Source organism: Ranitomeya variabilis, chromosome 3, assembly GCF_051348905.1.
Source record: "Ranitomeya variabilis isolate aRanVar5 chromosome 3, aRanVar5.hap1, whole genome shotgun sequence".
In the NCBI taxonomy this organism is placed as follows: Eukaryota; Metazoa; Chordata; class Amphibia; order Anura; family Dendrobatidae; genus Ranitomeya; species Ranitomeya variabilis.
Window position 1 is genome coordinate 345,216,682 of NC_135234.1, and position 18,853 is coordinate 345,235,534.

Consider the following 18,853-nt stretch of genomic DNA (forward strand, 5'->3'; position numbering starts at 1 on the left):
AGGTGTTTTCCTCACCTCCACTCACTGCCGACTATGCTTCCCCATTGACTTGCATTGGGTTTCGTATTTCGGCCGAAAAACGACCCCGACTTTGCAAGAAGATCGTCCGATTTCACTCGACTCAACTTTTGACAAAGTCAGGTTTCGCAAAACCCGACTCGACCCCAAAAAAGTAAAAGTCGCTAAACCCTAATGCCAACCCAGCAGTGACCCACGATTACGTGACGGGGTCACCGGCAGGTGGGATTTCCAGCACGCTTGCTGGAAGCAAGTCATTGGACGTTAAGGAGTTAAGTACCAAATTGGCTCTGTCACTAAGGGGTTAATCCTGCAGTCATTTTTACCCAAGAAATGCAGTTTGCCCACAGCTGTCACAAGTGCTCTGCTAAGGTAGTTTCCCGCATTCTCCACCATCGACTCACTCAGCTGCTCAAAGAGTTAGTCACAGAAACTCTTTCCATTCAAGTTTTCCACTGGTTTATTAAAAATGTCCTGTGTAATCCAGTCGAAAACTAGGTAAACATAAACGGGGAAAAACAAAATAGCATACAGAACAGTTTGCGTGGCTGCGGTGTTTGCCCACTCAGAGAAAAAAAACAAGGTTCAGCTCTCTTTAACATGTGCTCAGCTCTGGAGATCTTATCTCCAGACACACCAAACACTGAATAAGTCCAAAGGTTTCACATTTACCTTTTGGATCACACACTGGGATGGGTATATGGTGAACAGCCTCCCGCTCAACTCTTCAGCTGTTCACAGAAACCTAGCCATTATTATGGCCGATTAACCCCTCTCAGCGCATAATGTGCTGGAGCATAGTTCCAGATTCATGGATTCATATCTCTAGGGCTAATATCCTCAGTGACACACATCTCCCATCCAGTATTTTACCGGTGGACTTCTCACACTACCTAATGACATACCCAGATCTATTGCTCCACTGAGAATGCTACACCATTACAAGGACTCTCCTCACATAACCAGCTACGGTATTCTGTTGGGATCACCTGCATCACTACAAGGCTTTGAGGATCTGCCACACCAGGTGTCACATAATATGAAAGAGGAGTAACAAAGAAAAAAACATCCAGAATTGTTTTATTACTGGAAACATAACTATATAAACTGACATGTTGGTATAGTTGAAGTTCCCCTTTAAAGGGACTCTGTCACCTGAATTTGGAGGGAACAATTTTCAGTCATATGGGTGGGGTTTTCGGGTGTTTGATTCACCCTTTCCTTACCCGCTGGCTGCATGTTGGCTGCAATATTGGATTGAAGTTCATTCTCTGTCCTCCATACTACACGCCTGCGTAAGGCAAGATTGCCTTGTTCAGGCATGTACTACGGAGGACAGAGAATGAACTTCAATCCAATATTGCAGCCAGCATGCAGACAGCGGGTAAGGAAAGGGTGAATCAAACAACCGAAAACCCGCCCATATGACAGAAAATTTGAAAATTGTTCCCTCCAAATTCAGGTGACAGAGTCCCTTTAAGTGCAAAAATTTTGTGAGGTATGCTGGTCAAAGGGAATTTGTCACCTGGTTTTTGTGGATTACTTACTTTGCTGGGTGCTGCAGTTTCTAGGTAAAACTGTTTTATCAGTTGAGGATCTACCACTTCTTTGAATGGTGAGCTCTGTATAAGCGCACTTACACCACTGATTGTCAGCTTTTTGTGTACACTATGTATAAACATTAAGGTTGTTTTACTGACCTGCAACATCTTTGTATTAGAGTTTACTTTTTGCAAAATGAAAATGTAAAATTCTATTAACGTTCATACAATTTGATGCTACTATATACTTACTGTGGGCATCTAGCTGTAAGGGAGAATTGTGGACTTGATTTACGTGAATTTCAGACCACAAAACTTACTTTAAACATACTCTGGATTATTTTTCGTGTAGGCTGTGTCGACGCAGAGAGGAGGCATACAGTTTTAAAGCTCTAAAAAACACAACTTCTTTCAGCAAATCAGAAACTGTCGATAAGCATTACAGCGTAGAATTGCTTTCTTATCTTCACCTAACACTCACATAGCCCCCTCTCCAACTCTTCAACTACTACATATTCCATTCTTTTGTACTTCTTTCATTGATTTCAATGCTTTCAAAGATCTTTCTCGACTTTTTGCTATTAATTTGGAATGTTGTCTTTACAAACATTCATATTTCTCTTTTAACATAAAACAACACATCCAACTAAGCCTTTTTTTACATTTTTGCACCAAATTAGAACTTTTCTTTTAATTTAAGGTAATTGTAAGGTTAGGCTTAATTAATTGATAGCTAAAACAATTGTATGCAAAACACACAAAATATAATTATGCTAATGGATACATTTATAATTAAAATATTTTTTGCATCTTCTGATCATAATTAGGGTTGAGTGAAACGGATCGGACAAATTCAAAAATCGCCGCCTTTCGGCAAAGTCGGGTTTCATGAAACCCGACTCGATCCTAGTGTGGGATCGGCTATGCGGTCGGCGATCTTCGCGCCAAAGTCGCGTTTCGTTTGACGCGTTCAGCGCCATTTCTCAGCCAATGAAGGAGGACACAGAGTGTGGGCAGCGTGATGACATAGGTCTCGGTCCCTACCATCTTAGAGAAGGGCATGACAGTGATTGGCTTGCTTTCTGCGGCATCACAGGGGATATAAAGGGGCGTGCATGCCGACCGCCATCTTACTTCTGCCGATCTTAGCATAGGGAGAGATTGCTGCAGCTTCGTCAGAAGAAGGGATATAGTTAGGGAGGGAAGATTAACCCCCAAACCGCTTTTGCTGTAGCGATTTCCACTGTCCAACACCACCTTTTTTTGCAGAGACAGTGGAGGCTATTTTTTTGTGCATCAGCTCTGTAGCTTATTAGGCTGCCTTATAAGGCTCCCTGATAGCTGCATTGCTGTTTGCACGCTGCTGTGCAAACCAACTGCTTTTTTAAAAGCAAAAATCCTGTTGCTTCTTTCTGCAGTTATCTTGTTTATTTGTCCACACTTTTGTGTGCAGCAGTCCTTTTTGTTGCTGCCATACTTGTCCTGAGATCATTGTAGGGAGATTGAAATTGTACTACAGTCCTTGGATTTTTTCAGATATCTTCCAGCCACTTTCTGCCACTTACATTGTGTTGTGTTACACACTGGGCCTGAGTTGTGGTGCTGTCTCCCCCCAAAAAAGGGAGATTCAAATTGTCACAAAGTGGATATACATCAGTTCTGTTAGTTTGTCGTATATCAGCCAGCCACGTTCTGCCACTTACATTGTGTTGTGTTATACACTGGGCCTGAGTTGCGGTGCTGTCTCCCCCCAAAAAAGGGTGTATCAAATTGTCACAAAGTGGATATACGTCAGTTCTGTTAGTTTGTCGTATATCAGCCAGCCACATTCTGCCACTTATATTGTGTTGTGGCACACTCTGGGCCTGAGTTGTGGTGCTGTCTCCCCCCAAAAAAGGTGGTATCAAATTGTCACAATGTGGATATATGTCAGTTCTGTTAGTTTGTCGTATATCAGCCAGCCACGTTCTGCCACTTACATTGTGTTGTGTTATACACTGGACCTGAGTTGTGGTGCTGTCTCCCCCCCAAAAAAGTGAGATTCAAATTGTCACAAAGTGGATATACGTCAGTTCTGTTAGTTTGTCGTATATCAGCCAGCCACGTTCTGCCACTTACATTGTGTTGTGTTACACACTGGGCCTGAGTTGTGGTGCTGTCTCCCCCCAAAAAAAAGGGAGATTCAAATTGTCACAAAGTGGATATACGTCGGTTCTGTTAGTTTGTCATATATCAGCCAGCCACTTTCTGCCACTTACATTGTGTTGTGTTATACACTGGGCCTGAGTTGTGGTGCTGTCTCCCCCCCAAAAAAGTGAGATTCAAATTGTCACAAAGTGGATATACGTCAGTTCTGTTAGTTTGTCGTTTATCAGCCAGCCACGATCTGCCACTTACATTGCGTTGTGTGATACACTGGGCCTGAGTTGTGGTGCTGTCTTCCCCCCAAAAAAGAGAGATTCAAATTGTCACAAAGTGGATATACGTCAGTTCTGTTAGTTTGTCGTATATCAGCCAGCCACATTCTGCCACTTACATTGTGCTGTGTTATACACTGGGCCTGAGTTGCGGTACAGTCTCTTCCCAAAAAAAGGGTGTATCAAATTGTCACAAAGTGGATATATGTCAGTTCTATTAGTTTGTCGTATATCAGCCAGCCACGTTCTGCCACTTACATTGTGTTGTGTTACACACTGGGCCTGAGTTGTGGTGCTGTCTCCCCCCCAAAAAAGGGAGATTCAAATTGTCACAAAGTGGATATACAGTGCCTAAAAGTAGTATTTAACCCCCTGCAGATTTAGAAGGTTTAATAAGATGCAAATAAGTTAGAGCCTTCAAACTTCAAACAAGAGCAGGATTTATTAACAGATGCATAAATCTTACAAACCAAAAAGTTTTGTTGCTCAGTTAAATTTTTATAAATTTTAAACATAAAAGTGTGGGTCAATTATTCTTCAACCCCTAGGTTTAATATTTTGTGGAATAACCTTTGTTTGCAATTACAGCTAATAATCGTCTTTTATAAGACCTGATCAGGCCGGCACAGGTCTCTGGAGTTATCTTGGCCCACTCCTCCATGCAGATCTTCCCAGAGCTCCTTCCTTGTTGTCCTTGGGTTAGCATTGACTCTTCGGACAAGCCTGGCCTTGGCACGGGAGGAAACTTTCAAAGGCTGTCCAGGACGTGGAAGGCTAACAGTAGTTCCATAAGCCTTCCACTTCCGGATGATGCTCCCAACAGTGGAGACAGGTAGGCCCAACTCCTTGGAAAGGGTTTTGTACCCCTTGCCAGCCTTGTGACCCTCCACGATCTTGTCTCTGATGGCCTTGGAATGCTCCTTTGTCTTCCCCATGTTGACCATGTCTGAGTGCTGTTCACAAGTTTGGGGAGGGTCTTAAATAGTCAGAAAAGGCTGGAGAAAGAGATACTTAATCCAAACATGTGAAGCTCATTGTTCTTTGTGCCTGAACTACTTCTTAGTACTTTAGGGGAACCAAACAGAATTCTGGTGGGTTGAGGGGTTGAATAATAAATGACCCTCTGAAAAAACTTTTCCCAATTTAAAAAAAAATAAACAAAGAAATAACATTCTTTTTTCCTGCAGTGCATTTCACACTTCCAGGCTGATCTACAGTCCAAATGTCACAATTAGGGTTGAGCGAAATGGATCGATCATTTTCATAAGTCGCCGGCTTTTGGCAAAGTCGGCGTCTCATGAAACCGACCCGATCCCTGTGTGGGGTCAGCCATGCGGTACGCGACTTTCGCGCCAAAGTCGCGTTTCAATGATGCTAAAAGCGCCATTTCTCAGCCAATGAAGGTGGATGCAGAGTGTGGGCAGCGTGATTACATAGATCTCAGTCCCCACCATCTTAGAGAAGGGCATTGCAGTGATTGGCTTGCTTTCTGCGGCGTCACAGGGGCTATAAAGGGGCGTTCCCGCCGACCGCCATCTTACTGCTGCTGATCTGAGCGTAGGGAGAGGTTGCTGCCGCTTCTTCAGAAGCAGGGATAGTGTTAGGCAGGGTACATAAAGCTCCAAACCGCTTGTGCTGTAGCGATTTCCACTGTCCAACACCACCTTTTGTTTGCAGGGACAGTGGAAGCTACATTTTTTTTCCTCAACGCTGTAGCTCATTCGGCTGCCCTAGAAGGCTCCCTGATAGCTGCGTTGCTGTGTGTGTACGCCGCTGTGCAAACCAACTGCTTTTTTCAAAGCACAAATCCTGTTGTTCCTTCCTTTCTGCACAGCTATCTTGTTTATTTGTCCACACTTTTGTGTGCAGCAGTCCTTTTTATAGCTGCCTGCCATACTTTTCTGAGATTACTGCAGGGAGATAAAGATTGGCAAGTCTGCCTCTGTGCCAGTGCTGTGTGTGTGCCACAGAAAACCTACTGTGTAATACTGGGCCATTTTTTTTTTTTTAATTCTCCCTGAAAAAAATAAATAAATAGTGGGAGATAAAGATTGGCAAGTCTGCCTCTGTGCCAGTGCTGTGTGTGGCATCTGTCTCTCATTGTGTGCCACAGAAAACCTAGTGTGTAATACTGGGCCATTTTTTTTTTTTTAATTCTCCCTGAAAAAAATAAATAAATAGTGGGAGATAAAGATTGGCAAGTCTGCCTCTGTGCCAGTGCTGTGTGTGGCATCTGTCTCTCATTGCGTGCCACAGAAAACCTAGTGTGTAATACTGGGCCATTTTTTTTTTTTTAATTCTCCCTGAAAAAAATAAATAAATAGTGGGAGATAAAGATTGGCAAGTCTGCCTCTGTGCCAGTGCTGTGTGTGGCATCTGTCTCTCATTGTGTGCCACAGAAAACCTAGTGTGTAATACTGGGCCATTTTTTTTTTAATTCTCCCTGAAAAAAATAAATAAATAGTGGGAGATAAAGATTGGCAAGTCTGCCTCTGTGCCAGTGCTGTGTGTGGCATCTGTCTCTCATTGTGTGCCACAGAAAACCTAGTGTGTAATACTGGGCCATTTTTTTTTTAATTCTCCCTGAAAAAAAAAAAAATAAATAGTGGGAGATAAAGATTGGCAAGTCTGCCTCTGTGCCAGTGCTGTGTGTGGCATCTGTCTCTCATTGTGTGCCACAGAAAACCTAGTGTGTAATACTGGGCCATTTTTTTTTTCTTTTTTAATTCTCCCTGAAAAAAAAAATAGTGGGAGATAAAGATTGGCAAGTCTGCCTCTGTGCCAGTGCTGTGTGTGGCATCTGTCTCTCATTGTGTGCCACAGAAAACCTAGTGTGTAATACTGGGCCATTTTTTTTTTAATTCTCCCTGAAAAAAAAATAAATAAATAGTGGGAGATAAAGATTGGCAAGTCTGCCTTTGTGCCAGTGCTGTGTGTGGCATCTGTCTCTCATTGTGTTGCCACAGAAAACCTAGTGTGTAATACTGGGCCATTTTTTTTTACTTCTCCCTGAGAAAAAAAAATAAATAGTGGGACATAAAGATTGGCAAGTCTGCCTCTGTGCCAGTGCTGTGTGTGGCATCTGTCTCTCATTGTGTGCCACAGAAAATCTAGTGTGTAATAGTGGCCATTTTTTTTTAAAATTCTCCCTGAAAAAAAAAAATAGTGGGAGATAAAGATTGGCAAGTCTTCCTCTGTGCCAGTGCTGTGTGTGGCATCTGTCTCTCATTGTGTGCCACAGAAAACCTAGTGTGTAATACTGGGCCATTTTTTTTTAATTCTCCCTGAAAAAAATAAATACATAGTGGGAGATAAAGATTGGCAAGTCTGCCTCTGTGCCAGTGCTGTGTGTGGCATCTGTCTCTCATTGTGTGCCACAGAAAACCTAGTGTGTAATACTGGGCCATTTTTTTGTAATTCTCCCTGAAAAAAATAAATACATAGTGGGAGATAAAGATTGGCAAGTCTGCCTCTGTGCCAGTGCTGTGTGTGGCATCTGTCTCTCATTGTGTGCCACAGAAAACCTAGTGTGTAATACTGGGCCATTTTTTTTTAAATTCTCCCTGAAAAAAAATAAATAAATAGTGGGAGATAAAGATTGGCAAGGCTGCCTCTGTGCCAGTGCTGTGTGTGGCATCTGTCTCTCATTGTGTGCCACAGAAAACCTAGTGTGTAATACTGGGCCATTTTTTTTTTTTTAATTCTCCCTGAAAAAAAAAAAAGAAATAGTGGGAGATAAAGATTGGCAAGTCTGCCTCTGTGCCAGTGCTGTGTGTGGCATCTGTCTCTCATTGTGTGCCACAGAAAACCTAGTGTGTAATACTGGGCCATTTTTTTTTTCTTTTTTAATTCTCCCTGAAAAAAAAAATAAATAGTGGGAGATAAAGATTGGCAAGTCTGCCTGTGTGCCAGTGCTGTGTGTGGCATCTGTCTCTCATTGTGTGCCACAGAAAACCTAGTGTGTAATACTGGGCCATTTTTTTTTTAATTCTCCCTGAAAAAAAAAAAAATAAATAGTGGGAGATAAAGATTGGCAAGTCTGCCTTTGTGCCAGTGCTGTGTGTGGCATCTGTCTCTCATTGTGTTGCCACAGAAAACCTAGTGTGTAATACTGGGCCATTTTTTTTTTTACTTCTCCCTGAGAAAAATAAATAAATAGTGGGACATAAAGATTGGCAAGTCTGCCTCTGTGCCAGTGCTGTGTGTGGCATCTGTCTCTCATTGTGTGCCACAGAAAACCTAGTGTGTAATAGTGGCCATTTTTTTTTTAAATTCTCCCTGAAAAAAAAAAATAGTGGGAGATAAAGATTGGCAAGTCTTCCTCTGTGCCAGTGCTGTGTGTGGCATCTGTCTCTCATTGTGTGCCACAGAAAACCTAGTGTGTAATACTGGGCCATTTTTTTTTAATTCTCCCTGAAAAAAATAAATAAATAGTGGGAGATAAAGATTGGCAAGTCTGCCTCTGTGCCAGTGCTGTGTGTGGCATCTGTCTCTCATTGTGTGCCACAGAAAACCTAGTGTGTAATACTGGGCCATTTTTTTTTTAATTCTCCCTGAAAAAAAATAAATAAATAGTGGGAGATAAAGATTGGCAAGTCTGCCTCTGTGCCAGTGCTGTGTGTGGCATCTGTCTCTCATTGTGTGCCACAGAAAACCTAGTGTGTAATACTGGGCCATTTTTTTTCTTTTTTAATTCTCCCTGAAAAAAATAAATAAATAGTGGGAGATAAAGATTGGCAAGTCTGCCTCTGTGCCAGTGCTGTGTGTGGCATCTGTCTCTCATTGTGTGCCACAGAAAACCTAGTGTGTAATACTGGGCCATTTTTTTTTAAATTCTCCCTGAAAAAAAAAAAAAATAAATAGTGGGAGATAAAGATTGGCAAGTCTGCCTGTGTGCCAGTGCTGTGTGTGGCATCTGTCTCTCATTGTGTGCCACAGAAAACCTAGTGTGTAATACTGGGCCATTTTTTTTTTTAATTCTCCCTGAAAAAAAAAAAAATAGTGGGAGATAAAGATTGGCAAGTCTGCCTCTGTGCCAGAGCTGTGTGTGGCATCTGTCTCTCATTGTGTGCCACAGAAAACCTAGTGTGTAATACTGGGACATTTTTTTTTTTTTAATTCTCCCTGAAAAAAAATAAAAAAATAGTGGAAGATTAAGTTTGGCATTTCTGCTTGAGTGCCGGTCCTGTGTGTGCCATCTGTCTTAAATTATTGGGGCACAGAAAACCTAGTGTGCCATACTGTAAATTTTTTTTTTTTTAAATTCTCCCTGAAAAAAAAAAAATAGTGGTAGATTAAGATTGGCATTTCTGCTTGAGTGCCGGTCCTGTGTGTGCCATCTGTCTCAAATTATTGGGGCACAGAAAACCTAGTGTGTTACATTGGGCCTGATTTTCCTTTCAGTGTCAGTCACCTATAAAGGTGTTGTGAATTAGACTTTTTGGCTCCCTCTTGTGGTTACTAGTCATTTGACTCTGGGAATTTCTTCCCTCAGTTTGCACCCAGCTGGGTCGTTACTTCAGGGGTGTTGCTATATAAACCTCCTGGAACTTTAGTCCAGTGCCTGGCATCGTTGTTAATCAGACACATTCTGTTTGCTCCTATCTGCTGGTCCTGGTTCGTGCAAAATTAAGCTAAGTCCTGCTTCTTTGTTTTTTGGGTTATTTGCTTGCTCTCATTTTTGTCCAGCTTGTACTAAATGTGATTCCTGTCCTTGCTGGAAGCTCTAGGGGGCTGGTGTTCTCCCCCCGGGCCGTTAGACGGTTCAGGGGTTCTTGAATTTCCAGTGTGGATATTTTTGATAGGCTTTTTTGCTGACCATATAAGTTATCTTTCTATATTCTGCTATTAGCTAGTGGGCCTCTCTTTGCTATATACCTAGCTCATTCTTATGTTTGTCTTTTCCTCTTACCTCACCGTTATTATTTGTGGGGGGCTTCTATCCAACTTTTGGGGTATTTCCTCTGGAGGCAAGAAAGGTCTTTCTTTTCCCTTCTAGGGTTAGTTAGTTCTCTGGCTGGCGCGAGACGTCTAGGATCAACGTAGGAACGTTCCCCGGCTGCTGGTATTTGTGGTGCTAGGATTAGATATATGGTCAGCCCAGTTACCACTGCCCTATGAGCTGGTTTTCTGTGTTTACAGACTTAGCAATTATTCCTGAGACCCTCTGCCATTGGGGTCATAACAGTATGCCAGGCCTCTTCGGGGCAGGCAAGGGCAAGAGCAACCCGCTGGCACGAGAACAGCAAGGCTTAGCTCGAGCACAAGTCCCACAGGACTGCACAAATGACCATACATCCCGTGACAAGGAAGGCCACCAAAATGACCTAGCCACCAGATCTCTGGTGCCAAAAATTCCCGGATGACCTGCCAACACCGAGGAATGAACCTCGGAAATGACTCTGCTGGTCCACTTATCAGGAACAAACAGTCTGTCAGGTGGACAAGAGTCAGGTCTACCAGCCTGAAATCTCTGCAACACACGTCGCAAATCAGGAGAAATGGCTGACAAGATAACTCCCTCTTTAAGAATACCAACAGGTTCTGTGACTCCAGGGGAGTCAGGCACAAAGCTCCTTGAAAGAGCATCAGCTTTCACATTCTTTGAACCTGGTAAATACGAGACCACAAAGTCAAAACGGGAGAAAAACAATGACCAGCGGGCCTGTCTAGGATTCAGGCGTTTAGCAGACTCGAGATACATCAAATTTTTGTGATCAGTCAAGACCACCACACAATGCTTAGCACCCTCGAGCCAATTACGCCACTCCTCAAATGCCCACTTCATGGCCAGTAATTCCCGATTGCCAACATCATAATTCCGCTCAGCAGGCGAAAACTTCCTAGAGAAGAAAGCACATGGTCTCATTACCGAGCAACGAGGGCCTCTCTGTGACAAAACGGCCCCTGCCCCAATCTCAGAAGCATCCACCTCGACCTGAAAGGGAAGTGAGGCATCAGGCTGGCACAAAACAGGCGCCGAAGTAAACCGGCGCTTCAACTCCTGGAACGCCTCCACGGCTGCAGGAGCCCAGTTAGCAACATCAGAACCTTTCTTGGTCATATCCGTCAAAGGTTTAACAACGCTAGAAAAATTAGCGATAAAACGACGGTAGAAGTTAGCAAAACCCAAGAACTTCTGAAGACTCTTAACTGACGTGGGTTGAGTCCACTCATGAATAGCTCGGACCTTGACTGGGTCCATCTCCACAGCAGAAGGGGAAAAAATAAACCCCAAAAAGGGAACCTTCTGTTCTCCAAAGAGACACTTTGAGCCTTTAACAAACAAGGCATTCTCACGCAAAACCTGAAACACCATCCTGACCTGCTCCACATGTGAGTCCCAATCTTCAGAGAAAACCAGAATATCATCCAGATAAACAATCATAAATTTATCCAGATACTTCCGGAAAATATCATGCATAAAGGACTGAAATACTGAGGGAGCATTAGAAAGCCCAAAAGGCATCACCAAGTACTCAAAATGACCTTCGGGCGTATTAAATGCAGTCTTCCATTCATCACCTTGCTTAATGCGCACAAGGTTGTACGCACCACGAAGATCTATCTTGGTGAACCACTTGGCACCCTTAATCCGGGCAAACAAGTCCGACAACAGAGGCAAAGGATACTGAAATTTTACAGTGATTTTATTCAGAAGCCGATAGTCAATACAAGGTCTCAAAGATCCGTCCTTCTTGGCCACAAAAAAGAATCCCGCACCAAGAGGGGAAGAGGATGGACGGATAAGCCCCTTCTCCAGAGACTCCTTGATATACGAACGCATTGCGGCATGCTCAGGTACAGACAGATTAAATAATCTTCCCTTAGGAAATTTACTACCTGGAATCAAATCTATGGCGCAGTCACAGTCCCTATGAGGAGGCAGAGCACTGGATCTGGACTCGCTGAATACATCCTGATAATCAGACAAATACTCAGGAACTTCCGAAGGAGTAGAGGAAGCAATAGACACCGGCGGGGAATCAGCATGAATTCCCTGACAGCCCCAACTTGACACAGACATTGCCTTCCAATCCAAGACTGGATTGTGGGTCTGTAACCATGGCAGACCCAAAACGACCAAATCATGCATTTTATGCAGAACAAGAAAACGAATCACCTCCCGATGTTCAGGAGTCATGCACATGGTCACCTGCGTCCAAAACTGCGGTTTATTTTCCGCCAATGGCGTAGCATCAATACCTCTAAGAGGAATAGGATTTACTAACGGTTCAAGAACAAAACCACAGCGCTTGGCAAATGACAGATCCATAAGACTCAGGGCGGCACCTGAATCCACAAACGCCATAACAGGGTAAGAAGACAAAGAGCAAATTAAAGTCACAGACAAAATAAATTTAGGTTGCAAATTACCAATGGCGACAGGACTAACAACCCTTGTTAGGCGTTTAGAGCATGCTGATATAACATGTGTAGAATCACCACAGTAAAAACACAACCCATTCTGACGTCTATGATTTTTCAGTTCATTTCTATTCTGAATTCTATCACATTGCATTAAATCAGGTGTTTGTTCAGACAACACCACCAGAGGATTAGCGGTTTTGCTCTCCCGCAAACGCCGGTCAATTTGAATAGCAAGTGCCATAGAATCATTCAGATTTGTAGGAATGGGGAAACCCACCATCACATTCTTAATGGCTTCAGAAAGGCCATTTCTGAAATTTGCGGCCAGAGCACACTCATTCCACTGAGTAAGCACGGACCATTTCCGAAATTTTTGGCAATACACTTCAGCTTCATCCTGACCCTGAGACATAGCCAGCAAGGCTTTTTCTGCCTGAATTTCAAGATTGGGTTCCTCGTAAAGCAATCCGAGCGCCAGAAAAAACACATCAATATTTGCCAATGCCGGATCTCCTGGCGCTAGCGAGAAAGCCCAATCCTGAGGGTCGCCCCGCAAAAAAGAAATAACAATTTTAACTTGCTGAGCTGAATCTCCAGATGAACGGGGTCTCAGAAAAAGAAACAATTTACAATTATTCTTGAAATTCCTAAACCTAAATCGGTCTCCAGAAAACAATTCCGGAATAGGTATTTTAGGTTCAGACATAGGACTACTGGTAACAAAATCTTGTATACCCTGCACACAAGCTGCCAGCTGGTCAACACTTGTAATCAAGGTCTGCACATTCATGTCTGCAGCAAGCACACGCCACTCAAAGGTAAAGGGGAGGAAGAGAAGGAAGGAAAAAAAAACTCAGAATTTCCTTTCTTATTATCCCACTTCTGCAATGCTTTAAACATTCAATATTGGCCTGGCATACTGTTATGACCCCAATGGCAGAGGGTCTCAGGAATAATGCTAAGTCAGTAAATACAGAAAACCAGCTCATAGGGCAGTGGTAACTGGGCTGACCATATAACTAATCCTAGCACCACAAATACCAGCAGCTGGGGAACGTTCCTACGTTGATCCTAGACGTCTCGCGCCAGCCGAAGAGCTAACTACCCCTAGAAGGGAAAATAAAGACCTTTCTTGCCTCCAGAGGAAATACCCCAAAAAGTTGGATAGAAGCCCCCCACAAATAATAACGGTGAGGTAAGAGGAAAAGACAAACATAAGAATGAGCTAGGAATTTAGCAAAGAGAGGCCCACTAGCTAATAGCAGAATATAGAAAGATAACTTATATGGTCAGCAAAAAATCCTATCAAAAATATCCACACTGGAAATTCAAGAACCCCCGAACCGTCTAACGGCCCGGGGGGAGAACACCAGCCCCCTAGAGCTTCCAGCAAGGTCAGGAATCACATTTAGTACAAGCTGGACAAAAATGATAGCAAACAAATAACCCAAAAAACAAAGAAGCAAGACTTAGCTTAATTTAACACGAACCAGGACCAGCAAACAGGAGCAAACAGAATGTGTCTGATAACACCGATGCCAGGCACTGGACTAAGGTTCCAGGAGGTTTATATAGCAACACCCCTGAAGTAACAACCCAGCTGGGTGCAGACAGAGGGAAGGAAATCCCAGAGTCATATCACTAGTAACCACTAGAGGGAGCCAAAAAAGTCTAATTCACAACAGACAGGCAACAAGCAGAAGAGACTTGTTTGGGCTAAAGAACACAAGGAATGGACATTAGACCAGTGGAAATCTGATGAGTCCAAATTTGAAATCTTTTGGTTCCAACCACCATGTCTTTGTGCGACGCAGAAAAGGTGAACGGATGGGCTCTACATGCCTGGTTCCCACCGTGAAGCATGGAGGAGGAGGTGTGATGGTGTGAGGGTGCTTTGCTGGTGACACTGTTGAGAATGTATTCAAAATTGAAGGCTTACTGAACCAGCATGGCTACCACAGCATCTTACAGCGGTATGCTATTCCATCCGGTTTGCGTTTAGTTGGACCATCATTTATTTTTCAACAGGACAATGACCCCAAACATACCTCCAGGCTGTGTAAGGGCTATTTGACCAAGAAGGAGAGTGATGGGGTGCTACGCCAGATGACCTTGGCACCACAGTCACCAGACCTGAACAAGTGCTAAGCATCTCTGGGAACTCCTTCAAGATTGTTGGAAGACCATTTCCAGTGACTACCTCTTGAAACTAATCAAGAGAATGCCAACAATGTGCAAAGCAGTCATCAAAGCAAAAGGTGGCTACTTTGAAGAACATAGACTATAAGACATATTTTCAGTTATTTCACACTTTTTTGTTAAGTATATAATTGCACATGTGTTAATTCATAGTTTTGATGCTTTCAGTGTGAATGTACAATTTTCATAGTCATGAAAATACAGAAAAATCTTTAAATGAGAATGTGTGACCAAACTTTTGGTCTGAACTGTATGTTTGAAATGTTTTAATTGTTTTATTTTGAATGGGGCGAAAGGGGGGTGATTTGAACTTTTATATTTTTTTTATTTTTTTTATATTTTTAAAAGCAGTTTTTTTACTTTTGTCATGCTTCAATAGTCTCTATGGGAGACTAGAAGCTTCCACAACCCGATCGCCTCTGCTACATAGAGGCGATGATCAGATCGCCTCTATGTAGCAGAATTACTTACTTGCTATGAGCACTGACCACTGAGTGGCACTTACAGCAAGCAGGCCCTGACAACCATAGAGGTTTCCAGGAGACCTCCGGTTGTCATGCCAACACACAGGGGACCCGCAATCATGTGAAGGGGGTCAACCGTGTGCGTATTTCGGCGCGCTTGCCAGAAGCGCTTGTTAAATGCTGCTGTCAGAGGGGTTAAAATCTAGTGGGGCATGCTATTTTCAAAATAATTAAGCAATTGGAAAAGTAATTAGAACAATTAACTGTTTCATAATGAAGAAGCAATGGGTTGTCAAAAAAGTTGTACAGCGGCAGCAGCAAGTGCTGCACGGTTGAGAATTATGATGGCAAAGGTAAGAAGATGTTTGATGACAGCAGTAGTACAGTCGAGCACAATAAAAAATAATTGAGCAGCAAATTTTGGGCCTCATATGATGCTCCATACAGAATAATAAACCCCATATAATGCTCCATACAGAATAATGGACTCCATATAATGCTCCATGCAGAATAATAGACCCAATATAGTGCTCCATACTGAATGGGCTTTACACCGCTCTGGCAAAAATTAAGAGACCACCACATCAAAACCCTGTCATGAGCAGCCCAATCTCCAGACCTGAATCCCATTGAAACCCTCTGGAATGTAATCAAGAGGATGATGGATAGTCACAAGCCATCAAACAAAAAAGTACTGCTTACATTTTTGTGCTAGAAACAGTGTGAAAGACTGTTGGAAAGCATGCCAAGACGCATGAAAGCTGTGATTAAAATCATGGTTATTCCACAAAATATTGATTTCTGAACTCTTCCTGACTTAACACATTAATATTGTTGTTTCTAAATGATTATGAACTTGTTTTCTTTGCATTATTTGAGGTCTGAAAGCCCTGTTTTTTTTATTTTGACAATTTCTCCTTTTCAGAAAAAAAATACAAAATTTATTTCTTGGAAATTCGGAGACATGTTGTCAGAAGTTTATAGAATAAAAGGACATTTTACATTTTCCTCAAAATTATACAGTATATACTCAAGTATAAGCTGACCCGAGTATAAGCCGAGGCCCCTAATTTTGCCACAAAAAACTGTGAAAACGTATTGACTCGAGTATAAGCCTAGGGTGGGAAATGCAGCAGCTACTTGTAAATTTCAAAAATAAAAATAGATACCAATAAAAGTAAACTTAATTGAGACATCAGTAGGTTAAATGTTTTTGAATATCCATATTGAATCAGGAGCCCCATAAGATGCTCCATACAGTTCATTATGGGCCCCATTAGATGCTCCATACAACATACACCCCATATAATGCTCCATAAAGTTCATGATTAGCCCCATAAAATGCTCCATACAAAATACGCCTCATATAGTGCTCCATAAAGTTCATGATCGGCCCCATAAGATGCTCCATACAAAAAATATGCACCATATAATGCTGCACAAAAGGTTAATGATGGCCCCATACGATGCTCCATAGAATAATATGCCCCATATAATGCTCCATAGAAGTTAATTATGGCCCCATAAGTTGCTCCATAGAATAATATGCCCCATATAATGCTCCATAAAAGTTGATGGCCCCATAAGATGCTCTATAGAATAATATGCCCCATATAAAGCTCCATAAAGCAGCTGCTGCAATAAAAAAAAAAAAATGACATACTCACCTCTCATCGCTGGGGGCTAGGTGCCGGTGTCACCGCTGGCTTAGGCCTCCAGCACTTGCGATATTCACCTGTCCCTATTCCACTGCCACGGGCCGCTGTGTCTTCCGTCTCTCTACAGTGACTGTTCAGGCAAAGGGCATGCACTAGCCACTTAATGGCACCCTCTGACCTGAACGTCACAACCAGAGGATACGGAAGACACAGCCCGACGGTGGAATGAGGACAGGTGAATATCGCATGGCTCACCCTCCCCTGTCATACTCACCCTCCTGGTGCGATCTCTGCCCTTCCCTGCTTCTCCGTTGTCCTGGGGCTGCAGCTCCTTCCAGTGCTGAGCGGTCACATGGTACCGCTCAGTAAAGTAATGAACATGCACTGCACGCCTATGGGAATGGAGTCGCGTGCATATTCATTACTTTAATGAGCGGTACCACGTGACCACTGAACACAGGAAGAGCTGCCAGCGCCGGACACCATCTGAGAAGTGAAAAAAGTGCAGAGAGTATGCCAGGAGGGGGTGAGTATGATGTGACAGCGGCAACTCCTGCCGCTCCCTCTCCCCCGCCAACCCCCTAGAACAATGACTCGAGTATAAGCCAAGAGGGGCACTTTCAGCCTAAAAAAATGGGCTGAAAATCTCAGCTTATACTCGAGTACTGTATATATGGTACCTATAAAGAGACAAATCAGACAAACTGAACATTTTGCAGTGGTCTCTAAATTTTTGCCAGAGCTGTATAATGCTACATACAGAATAATGGAACCCATATGATGCTCCATTCAGAATGGATTCATCTAGCCACTGATGTTTCTGGACTGTGAGTCATGGGGAAAGCAAAAGAATTGTCAACAGATCTACAGGAAAAGGTAGTTGAACTGTATAAAACCAGAAAGATACAAAAATGTATCCAAGGAATTGATAATGCCAGTCAGCATCATTCAAACTATGATTATCAAATGGAAAATCAGGGTCTCTGTAAAATCAAAACCAAGGACAGGTAGACCAACAAAAATGTCGTTCACAACTGCCAGGAAAATTGTTTGGGATGCAAAGAAAAACCCACAAATAACATTAGCTGAAATACTAGACTCTCTGAAAACTAGCAGTGTGGCTGTTTCAACATGCACAATAAGGAGGCACTTGAAAAAAAATGGACTGCATGATTGAGTCACAAATACCACAAAGTATCTCGCCTGTAATACGCAAAACAGCAGAGAGACAAGCCTCAAAACTTCTGGAACAAGGTAATTTAGCGTGATGAGACCAAAATTTTACTTTTTGGCCACATCCATAAACATTACATTTGGAGAGATGTCAATAAACCCTATGATGAAAGGAACACTATTCCTACTGTAAAGCACGGAGGTGGATCGCTGATGTTTTCGGGGATGTGTGAGCTACAAAGGCACAGGAAACATGGTTAAAGTTGAAGGAAAGATGAATGCAGCACGTTATCAACAAATACTGGCGGAAAATTTGCACTCATCAGCCCTGAAGCAGTGCATGGGACGTACTTAGACATTCCAACATGACAACGATCCAAAACACAAGGCAAAGTCGACCTGTCATTGGATACAGCAGAACAAAGTGAAGGTTCTGAAGTGGCCATCTCAGTCTCCTGACCTCAATATCATTGAGCCACTCTGAGGAGATCTCAAGCATGCAGTTCATACTAGACAGCCTAGGAATTTATAGGAACTGGAGGCTTTTTGCCAAGAAGAGTGGGCAGCTTTACCATCTGAGAAAATAAAGAACCTCATCTACAAATACCACAAAAGACTTCAAGCTGTCATTGATGTTAGATGTTGTGAATTCCGTTCTCGAACTCCCTCCTGTGGTCATGAATGATACTTCGGCGAGTTCTGTCCGTGGACTCCCTCTGGTGGCTGTGAGTGGAACTGCTGGTTCTGAGGTTGCTTCCTCAGCTGCCCTCGTTTGCGGCTGGGTTGGCTTCTCTATTTAACTCCACTCAGATCGTTACTCCATGCCAGCTGTCAATGTATTAGCACTGGCTCAGATCTCTCTCGGATCTTTCTGATGACCTGTCTACTCCAGCAGAAGCTAAGTCCCTGCTAGTTCATTTGTTGTTCATTGTGTACTGAATATATTTCTTAGTACTTGCTAAGTTCTAGTACAGCTTGCTAACATGATATTGCCTTGCTAGCTGGAAGCTCTG